Raw genomic sequence first — 10,395 nt, forward strand, 5'->3', positions numbered from 1 at the left:
AGAGGGATGTTATAGCTACTTACATAGCTATGTAAATTAGAAATTAACATTTGTTCACAGATGTTTTGTGTAGATTATACAAGTCTTCACAAAAGAGTGCTTGTATCATCATTATCTTGCACCTTTTGCGTAATTTAAGAAATGTAAATAAATGGGGTATAGGTCTCTGAGGAAAAAATGACACAATATCTTATTTTTACATTAAAAAATATGGAAAAAAGAAATTTAAAATTTGATATTGGATGGGGCTGTGGACCTAAAAGGATTTTGACGCATGTATGAACAATACAGATGTAATTGAATAATCATGTCTTACTCAGGTTCATCAAGCAGCTTGCATTCTGCCTAAGTTAACTCAATGTTATTTACTTTTCGTCACAAGATCTTCAGCATCTTTGAATGGACACAAGCACTCAGAAAGGGTGTTTCTTTATTTTGTTTTGTTTTTAACAATAGCTTTTTAAATAAGTGTTTTCTTCTTTCAATTATGCACTCTTCTGCCTAGTATTATAAGCTTTGGCTAACCACTTATTAAAGTTCTGTGTAATGATTCTGCAAAAGTAAGTTAAAATATATAAAGAGGTAAAGGTAATATGAATGTATGTCAAGATTACTATGAGTATTTTAAAACTATGTTTCAGGGGTGTGTGCTTTTACATATAAGATTTAGTGTATAATGATACATTTATTAATGTTAGGCTATACTTAAAATATAACTCAGCTACACATACATACACACACATGCACATAAATACTTTTATGTATACATAAAACTCAAAATCTTCCTCGTAGTAAAATCAGTGATAATCTTGTATGTTTTTCAGTGGAGGACTACATTTCCTCCCAGACCTATACCATTTCAACTCAGAGTACACAAAATGACATAAATACCTAAGTGTAACATACTGTGTAAGGCATGTTCACTTAACAGAAGTAACGACACTTATTACTCTTGAGTATTTAAAGAAAAAAATCTCTTATGGAGAAACATTTAAGTGTATCTACAAATTTGTAATACATTTTATCCATTTCATATTTATTTTCTGGTGTAGTCCTAGTCAGAAGGCAAATTGAGAAGTGGCCCATCAAGTGAGTTATCTCTTCTGCCACTTCTTTATCTTTCAGAAGCAAAATCTTTATCAGCAACAGGATCTGTAGAAGCCAGCCATAGGCCATTAGCTCTTCATATGTATATCCTTCAGCTTCACCCCACACAGGCTTTGTAGCTAATGGCATTCTAGATAAGCATCTTTCAGTTCTGTGTTTTAATTAATGATCATTTTTGCCATTATCAACTGTCTGCTTCATGAGTATGTGTGAGAGCTTTGCCACGTATCATCAGTCAAATGCTCTGTATATGTTTTCACTCACACACACACTGTGACAGTATTTAATGTAAGCCTTAGTAACTTCCTACCTTGTCTGAATAATTAATAGACCATCACAGTTAAGAGTCTGCCTAAACATGGGATTTTTGTGGTCAAAAATACCATTCTTATCTGGAATAAGAAGCCCCTGTATGTCACTCACCACAACAGGGCAAAATGCTTAGCATCTATTAAACTGATCAGCTGTTACATCAGAGCTGCTGTTTAAGACCATTTTGTGCTGAATATCGCAAGATTTGTGATGAAAGTACATGAAAGTCCCTGCATGTTCGCATTATTCTCGTACGTTATCTGTTTTCTACGTACCCCTTTCAACCTGACTTGCTGATGCTCTTCTGGTCATAGTCACTACTCTCAAAAAATTTTCAGTCCTGAAATGAGACAGAATGCTTACCAATTCATCCTCTATCTTCTCTTCCCTTTTCTCAGTGATGTACGTAGAAAAAAAAGCGTAAATAACTCTGTTAGTTGTTTCTTTTTGAAAACAACTTGTCAGTTTATTTTTGTGTCTCTGTGTGTGTGATGGAGAAGGGGAAAGGAATCTTTTATTTATTGTGAGACATCGGAATTAAGTGTAGAAATAGTGCCAGACTAATGTAGAAAAATATAAAGCAAAAGATTTAGAAAATTGATTTTCTCCTTTTAAATAAAATAATTTCTCAAGGAAATGTACAAATGCTTTAATTGCAAAGCAAAAGTATTTTCACAAAAGGTAATGTTAAAGTGAAAGGTTTGTGAAATAAAGCATCCACCCGCCACGTGCTGAAACAGAACAAGGAACTTGAATTGTAGTGAGGGAAGGACAGTTTGCGCTCTGAAGGACAATGAAGCTGGATATACCTACTTCATTTAGGTAAATGAAAGCTTTTATTTACTGAAGTGGGCATAAGATCAAGGCCTGAACACCTGTACTCTCAGGTGGAACTTAAAAGTACAAACAAAAAAGTGAGCATATTTAGCAAAGAAATATAACCAAGATATTGCAAACATCTATGAAACATTAGAGTGATGACAAATAGGCTATTCTATGTCTTCAGAGTGGGATTAGTCTTGCACATAAATGTACCATATGGTACAAAGTGAAAAGTACATGGGGATCATTTTGCATATAAAAATTAAATACATATGTGTGGACACACATAATATCCAAAATATGTTAATCTAGTAATGCACATATTTAACGTAAAGTGTGTTTTGAATAATAATATTCTCATAGGAAATGAAAGTAATAGATATATTCTGTTTCTGTTACTTAGGTAGAAAGCATTCATATGGTAAAATCTGCTGCTAAAATAAGCTCGTTAATGAACATGTGTATCAATTATGTAACTTCTGCACTCATTACAGTTTTGAAGATTTAGCCTTCAAAACAAAATGTGTTTGATTTTATGTGCATTAATAATATTCCTAGTGACAGATAAGCATGAGTGTAAATGGATATTGAGCATTTTTTTAATATATATTTTTAGTTCAAAAGCTACCAGAGATCATAAACACTTGCCCATCAAATGCATCTTGGATGTTTCCACAGTTTACACCACTGTCTGAAAGAAACTGTAAACGAAACTGTTCTTGCAAGGAATTAAAGGACATAATACCAAATAGTTTGCTTTTTAGATGGTGGAACTCTCACATTAAAAAGGTTTCCAGTACTTAGGCAGCCCATGTAGCTGGGTTTGAATCTCTTGCTAGGCACATCTTGGTTAGTCCATTACAATTACTAAAAAGCTCTCTAAAGAGTGTAGAAGTGCTTTTAAAAAGAATAGCGGAAAACTTCTTAGTGCGATTTCTTCTGCAACTTAATGGCTTAAGGAAGGTGAAAGAATTTTTACTGTGTGTAGTGAACCTGAACATTTGCTTAACTATTTTCTTTCCATCCCAGTCCTACAGGACTTGCAAGAAGTGGATTTCTGTTTCCAGTACATCTATAATGAAGGGGGAAGGAAATTTGCTGTTCCCAAGGCAATAAACTGCCTTGCTTTGTTTTATTGTTTTAGATAATCGAATATCTGTGAAAGATATTCAATAAAGTCATTGGAGATTAGTCTTCTAGTCATAGAAAAGCACAGGGAAAGGTTTTTCTACTGGGCTTGATCTAGAAAATTTAATTTAGTGCCCATTGCTTTGTTGCTGGCGCCATCATCATGTATATTGTTTTGCACAGGGCCAGAAGAAAGCAGGCTGTGATATCCAATTAATGTTACCTGGATGAGTGAAGAGCTATCATTTGTAAGACTTGGCTCAGTTCACAACAGAGAAAGGGCCTGTATCTTATTTCTCACACCACAAGGAAACTGGAGCCTAAGTGCTGCTTTTCATATTTGAAAAAAAGGAAATATTTTTGGAATGTTTTTATTAATGTGAGTTTTGAACCCACTTCCTACCCTGTACTGATTGGGTTAAAAGAAAATTAGTAACAAATAAATATTGGGAAGCTTGAAGCTGCAGATAGCACCATCTTTGCTGTTAATGAACAGCGCAGGAATTATTTCATTGTAATATCCAGAAGCTGCTAAAATCTGAATCCACTGAGATTTACAATTATCATTAATGGAATATCGTATTTTCAGGATGCTGGAAAATAGCCAGGCTTTAATAAAATATTAACGGATAGAAACTCTGGATTAAATATTCATCTTGGTGCCTTTGGAGGTTATGTTCTATTGCTACCCTACAGCCCATTAGTAAATAATGATCTAGTGGCAAAACCTTCTGGGACATAGTATAGCTTAGTAGAGAATTGCTGTGTAAAGTTAAATCATGGGATTTAACATATTTTCTGTTTTGTGGAGTAGTTACATTGTTTACGTGGAAAAAAGTTGAGTCTGTACTGATAGTCGTCTGAATCACATCAGTAGAGGTAAATGACCAAAGTGGAGGTGGAGGCATTTGTGGTGCATGATTCCACTAATACTGATGAGAGCTGCCTGGCTGCATACTGTACAACTCCTTGGCACTCCAGACGCTTGTCTTGCTCAGCCTTGCTGGCCAGCATCTCTATCAAACAGAGCTGCGCAACTTAAAATAGAAGCGGAAAGAGAAAGAGATGGTGAGGCTTCTGTGTGTACCTTGTCCTAGTAATCATAATAGAAACACTTTAATATTGCTAATTTGTGAAGGGATAACTGAAGTTCCCATGACAATAAAGACGCCAGCTTTTCTCCGTCCTGCAGAGCTGATGGAATGTGCGGTGTTGAAATTGATTAGTAATGGAAAGTCGGGGCTTTGACGTACCCATTTTTTAATAAAAAGGATCTTGATTTAAAATCAGTCTTTCATTTAATAAGCAAACACTCATAATGACATTGGAGCATCTCATGAGAGTTGTACTTGAGCCAAAGAATTTGCAACATGCGGAGAACAAGGATAAGTAGCAATCTAAATACAGCTTTCAAAATGAACTGTGGCTCGCGAGTCGCATGGTGTGCTGCTTTCTGTCTACACAAGGGGAAGAGGGGCATAGTGCCTCAGGGAAAATGTATTTCAAGTAGGCAGCCAGACTGCAACTCACAACTTAATCTTCGTCAGAGTGCTACCTACCTATTGTGTTTGAAACAAATTGCCAGTGTGAATGCTGTACCAAGACATTTCTGTCTTCGGTGTCAAAGATGATATGATTCATTTGTATTTAAAAGTCAAAGAGCATAGTGACATGGATGACATTAGAAATTATATCAGTTTGTTATTCAGCCACAAGTATGGACTAGCACAATTATAAAAGACGTGAAGTTATTTAATCTGCAGTGTAATTAAATTTCTGCCTTTTCTGATTCTTTTTAATGGATAATATCAATTGTAACTGGTTGAGAATGTGATGTGGAATAGGGAAGATTCAAGCTCCCCAAAATTGATGGTGCTGTATCTCTCCAAGCCATGAGAGTTCATGAAAAGCCAAGTCCTCACAGAGACTTAAGGCATACACGTGGTTTCCAGTGTGCTTTCTGGAACACTTGAGAAAATAAAATTGGGCAGATAGGAGAACAAGACACATTTTTCATTTGACTTGCAAACATCCTAAATCACCATTTTATTTTCTTGCATGGATTTCAATAGAGTGCGAATTGTAAATGACAAATATCTGAAAGACATCTGGATGGATGGATGTCTGCTGTTTGTTTTGTTTGTATTCTGTTTGGGGATTTTATAAGACTGGAGAAGACTTTGTTTGAAAATTGTGGTAAGCCTCAAGAGGCTTAACAGAGTTGCAGCTTTATTATGCTAAATGGTTTCTTGTGTATTTCTGTGCTCCACTTAATGATATTCAGGAAATATTCTTATTTCCTGGGAAATTCATTGAACATCCTCCTACGGGGTTTAGCTTATTTAACAAGTTAAGTAAGGATCTCCCTTATTTGTGTACATTAAACTAAAAAATCAATATAATATACTAGTCAATATAATTTACTATTGTAAGTGAGGTGGTTTTTTTTCCCCCTAGGGAAATATCTTTTGTATAATCATCAGTTCTGCATGGTAACATGTGGCTGCAATATCCCAACCCCAGATTTAGCTAGTTCACATAAATAGTTCAGGAAACGCTGTAGAGTTTGGTGCCAGCTCAGCTCAGACAGGGTTTGTTGGACACAGCTCCTTCCACATACATCTTTTCTCACATATGCGCATCTCCTTTCCCAGGAGTTAGGAGTCCATGAGGGCTTAGCCAGTCCTGCGGCAGCTCCACAGATTTATTTGGCAATTTGTCCTAGCTAATAACTCATCCTCAAGTGCTGAGGAGCAAACTGTGGCAGTACTAATGTGGTTTTCTGTAGAAGCATCTTGGATTGAGAAGGGACAACAACAGGTTTTGCATTTTAAGATTTGCTAACATGACTGGTGCTGGTGACTTTGTGTCAAGCCATTTTACGTTTCCATATCCAGCTGTTTTGCTTGCTGAAGCCAAGTGCCATGTTTTGCTGAGCTTTTTAGTTTCAGCTCTGCGTTATGTGGTACAGATATATTCTTGTCATACAGTTTCTTCTAAAAAGTTCTGATAGCTCTGAGATGGTTCTGTGCTAAACCTGGATGCTGCCGTGGACACTGCATTATGAAGGCATCCAGATCTGTGGGTGACTGGGATATGGTTTCTTTCTTGATGGATAGCTGATAGTGATGGCAGCTATAATATTAATTAGAAAATAAAAAAAAAATAAAAGAGAAATTTTGCATATGAGTGAAGAATCTGAAAAGTGGGAGGTACACATCTTCACATCTTATTTATTAAGAAAAATGTCTTTAAAAGTATCAGCAGGTGTTACAACATTACAGGTTGTATTGTATGTTTGCATAAAAATGTGACTGTACGAGATATTTTTACTTCTGGGTAGTAAATAATATGTCTGCATTATGAACTGCATATATACGCAGTATATGAGGATCTATATTCACAGTAATCTTCCTACTTGTAAGGAAGTATAGACAGCAAATGATTTCATTTATTTTAATAATACTTGAACTATGTATGAAATGAGTATAAACATGATGTGTGTATATAAATATATATAGATCTATGTATCTCAGTTGATTGAATAGGATCTACACTTGAGCATATGAAGGAAATGAACGCTAATGCCATAGCTCTATAGAACTGTTGCAAATGTGAAACTAAATTTATGTAACTAGTCAGGATGTGTGACTGCTGGAGTAAGAAGAGGTTAATGAAGTTGCAATACTAACTTATACACTATGTTCAACATTATCTGACTTAGGTAATGGAAGAAATGTGTGCTATAATTCATATCTGAAGGTAAAGGTGCCACTAGCAGATGTGTCTGGTACTTTTGTTTCTGCATTGTAAATGTAAAATGGTTGTACAGAATATTTGCAATGGCTTCATTTGTCTCCAAGTAACTGCCCTGATTTTAGTTTGCAGCTGGTTTTACTCTTGATACAGTGTGAGGTTACACTCAGGAAAATGAGTTGCTCAGTTAAGTAACTGTGAAACATAAATACTTCAAGTTGTCAACTGCTTCTTATCTTTATACCTATGTGTGTGTGTATGTGTACGTGTATGCATATATAAATATGACTTCAGAGGAAAATGTAATAGACTGACTTCTCAGAAAACGATTTCCTTACTGCTTAAAAAGACCTATACTACGGTTGTTTCTAAATCTCTTGATAAAGTTGCAACTGTTTTTACTTTGCCCAGTGTTGAGAAGATAATCTTTGAAGAACCTGTTAGCCAGCTTTGAGAAAGTTGCAGTATTGTGTTATAGTTGCTGTTGACCAAGAGTTATGTAAACAAATGTCTGGGAAGTAAATTATGAGTAGACTTTTCTTTGTCTTTTAACAAAGGACTAATCAGTATCTGGAATCTCAATTTACTTGATGGATATTGAATTATTTACTCTGAAAGGTAGCATCTTCTGGGCTGTGATTTTTGTTTTTTTTCTTAGCAGTTTATAAGTAGTGCTATCAGTTGGATCTTCACAAGTCTAAAGTTTTGGGTAGGTTAAGAAGACTACCTGATATCGTTGACCTCAAGTACCTGAGAAAGTGTCTATTCATTTCTGCTGAAAAACTGTCATTCCAAAGCAATTGTAATTGTTTAGTACCTTTACAGCAGTGTAGTGAGAGTGCTCAGCCAAAACTGTGTTCCCTTGACATTTTTTTAATTATACTAGCTAAACAGATCTATCAAGTTCCCAGACAAAACCAAATAATCCACTAACATAATACATATATTTTAATTATTTATTTATGAATTGACATTGCATTTTCACTGTGTTCTTAAATGGAGTGGAAGAGCGCCAGTGTATCTGAATTATCTCTATTTCCTGCAGCTCCTGGATTTTTTCTGTTGTATACCATCTGAATGTTAAGAAGGCCAAGCCTTTACGTACTCAGCTTTTAAATGGCTGTAATTTTCATTTGCTAACTAGCAGAATAACCTTATCTACAGCTGTATCACAGTTAGTTTCAATCCAATTAATCTTCATCAATATTGCCACCCATCACATCATCCTCTGGAAAACTTAAAAGGAAAATAGCTTAATTAGGAACAGGAATGGCATTTCACTTTCAGAAAGATGGAATGTTCAACACACTGTGTTGAAGCAACATTCTCCCATTAGAATAATTTACGTGGCAAACACTAAATAAGTATGCATTCGATGAAAGGGCTTTGTGTAACCAGTGTACAGAGCAATGTTTTCTTGTGCTCAGGAATTAGAAAATTATCATTAGAAACAATTAATATTCTTATACTGTTACGTAAGCAAGTCAACATCTTGTGGTATGAACTGTTACAGACGATGAAATTTTTAAAACAGAATGAAATTTGACTACATGCTTATACTTTCATATTTGCCTTTTTATACTTTATATTGATTGTGTTCCCATTTCTATCAATAACTCTTATTTGGATTTTTAGCAGAAGACTAAAGCTTTCATAGTGATCTTGACTTTTTGTGCTGTGTGATTATGAATACTGTCCCTATACAGCGCTCAGTAACTCACAGATGGAAAAGGCAACACTTGTTTTGTAATGCTCAAGCAACATATAAGTTCTTTAGAATAGGCAACACATACTGCAGTTAATTTCATTAGCAAAGAATAAATACAAAGGCAGAACGTTTCATGTTCTCAGAAACAGATTTATGGAGAGATGTTAGATGAGTGCTGTGAAGAATAATATTTAATAATTGTAAGTGATTAGAGAGCTTGATGTTATATTTTATAAAAGTTAGAATTCTGGAGACGGATTACCCAGTGCCCTAAAACTAACACAAAAGAACATTAGGGGTTGACCATAAGGTCCGTTTTCTTCTACAGGTTTGTCCAAATGATTATCAAGGAGACTTCTGCCTGGGAAACGACTCTCTCAAGTTCACGATAATCTGATATGTTAAACTCTGGAATCCTCTTATCAAAAGCAAAGAGATTATAGCCAGTCTCCTCCAATAGTCTCTGTGTTTCCTGTAAGTACTGTCTGTATCATTCAGGTGTGCTTAAAAATACATTGTTAATGCAAAATCAGATCTAAGGAAGCTGTGTTGTAAATTCTATATAAGTACCTTCTAAATTATTTCATCTGCTAGTTGGATTTATGATGCTTGGGGAGCCTAACATCAAGGGGGTCTGTTACCATGCTGTCTCCCTTATAGAGGGAGCAGGATCATTGCCTCTTCAGACATGACTGGCTGAGCATGAAGCCTGTTTTCTCTTCTTGTCCCTGGCTGCCACAAGCTGGATAATTGGTCTAATAATATGAATTATGAAACATCCACTGAAAATAAGAATCACGTATGTAATGTTCTTTTCTCATGTAGAACCTTAGTCACATATTTTGAGTAGGAAATCAAACTTCTTGTTTCTGTTGTTACTTCTCTTAGGAAAATTGGTTTTCTCCCTCGCAGTTTTGCACAGAAGCAAAGAGCTGCTGTACTGTAGTGGCTACTTATAACAATGCAGGTCTTCAAAGTAGGTGGATAAGAAGAGAAGTTCTCAGGACATTGAAAAGCTCTGACTGAGTTTGTTTTGCAAGAGCAGAAGAAACGGATTCTGATCCGTTCTGATCCGTGCATTACTGATGCACCTCGGCTGGTTACAGGTGTTGGGGTCAGAAGGCAATGGATTCACCCTGTTGTGGAGCTGAAGGGGAGGAATTTTGGAAGTAACTTTTTTTAAGCTCAGTAACAGCCATATGTCAGTCCCCAAATGGAGATGAGCACTTTTCTTCTGCACTCTTAAGAAAGCTCCCCAGATATGATTTGAAACTGCATTAGTTCTCCACAGGAAATGGTTGCAAGAAAGGTGGAAGCCTAACCTACCTCATGAAAATGGGAATGCAGCAATAATACAGACATACAGCAGAACTGGTCCCAGCTTAGTAGTGATTCAGAGTGACCAAACAATATTTGATACAGGCAGTGCAATAGAAAACACCACTTACTTTTGTTATCACTTGCAACTTCTGAAGTATTTTCTCTGTTAAGCAACACCCATTATCTGAGATTATTCCTGCTCCTTCCAGCACTTTTATGCTCCAAACTGCACAGCAAGTAAA

At 35.7% G+C, this 10,395-nt stretch overlaps 1 long non-coding RNA gene across 1 annotated transcript in view; it reads left to right on the top strand.

Annotated features, from left to right (window-relative positions):
- Positions 1 to 9,980, top strand: part of LOC138684525 (uncharacterized) — a 48,628-nt gene extending 38,648 nt beyond the window's left edge. The window contains exons 2-3 of the long non-coding RNA XR_011323810.1: positions 9,162 to 9,307; positions 9,746 to 9,980. This is a non-coding gene — a long non-coding RNA (uncharacterized lncRNA). The remainder of the gene's footprint in view (positions 1 to 9,161; positions 9,308 to 9,745) is intronic.
- The last annotated feature ends 415 nt before the right edge of the window (positions 9,981 to 10,395 follow it).

Source organism: Haliaeetus albicilla, chromosome 1 (assembly GCF_947461875.1).
Source record: "Haliaeetus albicilla chromosome 1, bHalAlb1.1, whole genome shotgun sequence".
Lineage (NCBI taxonomy): Eukaryota > Metazoa > Chordata > Aves > Accipitriformes > Accipitridae > Haliaeetus > Haliaeetus albicilla.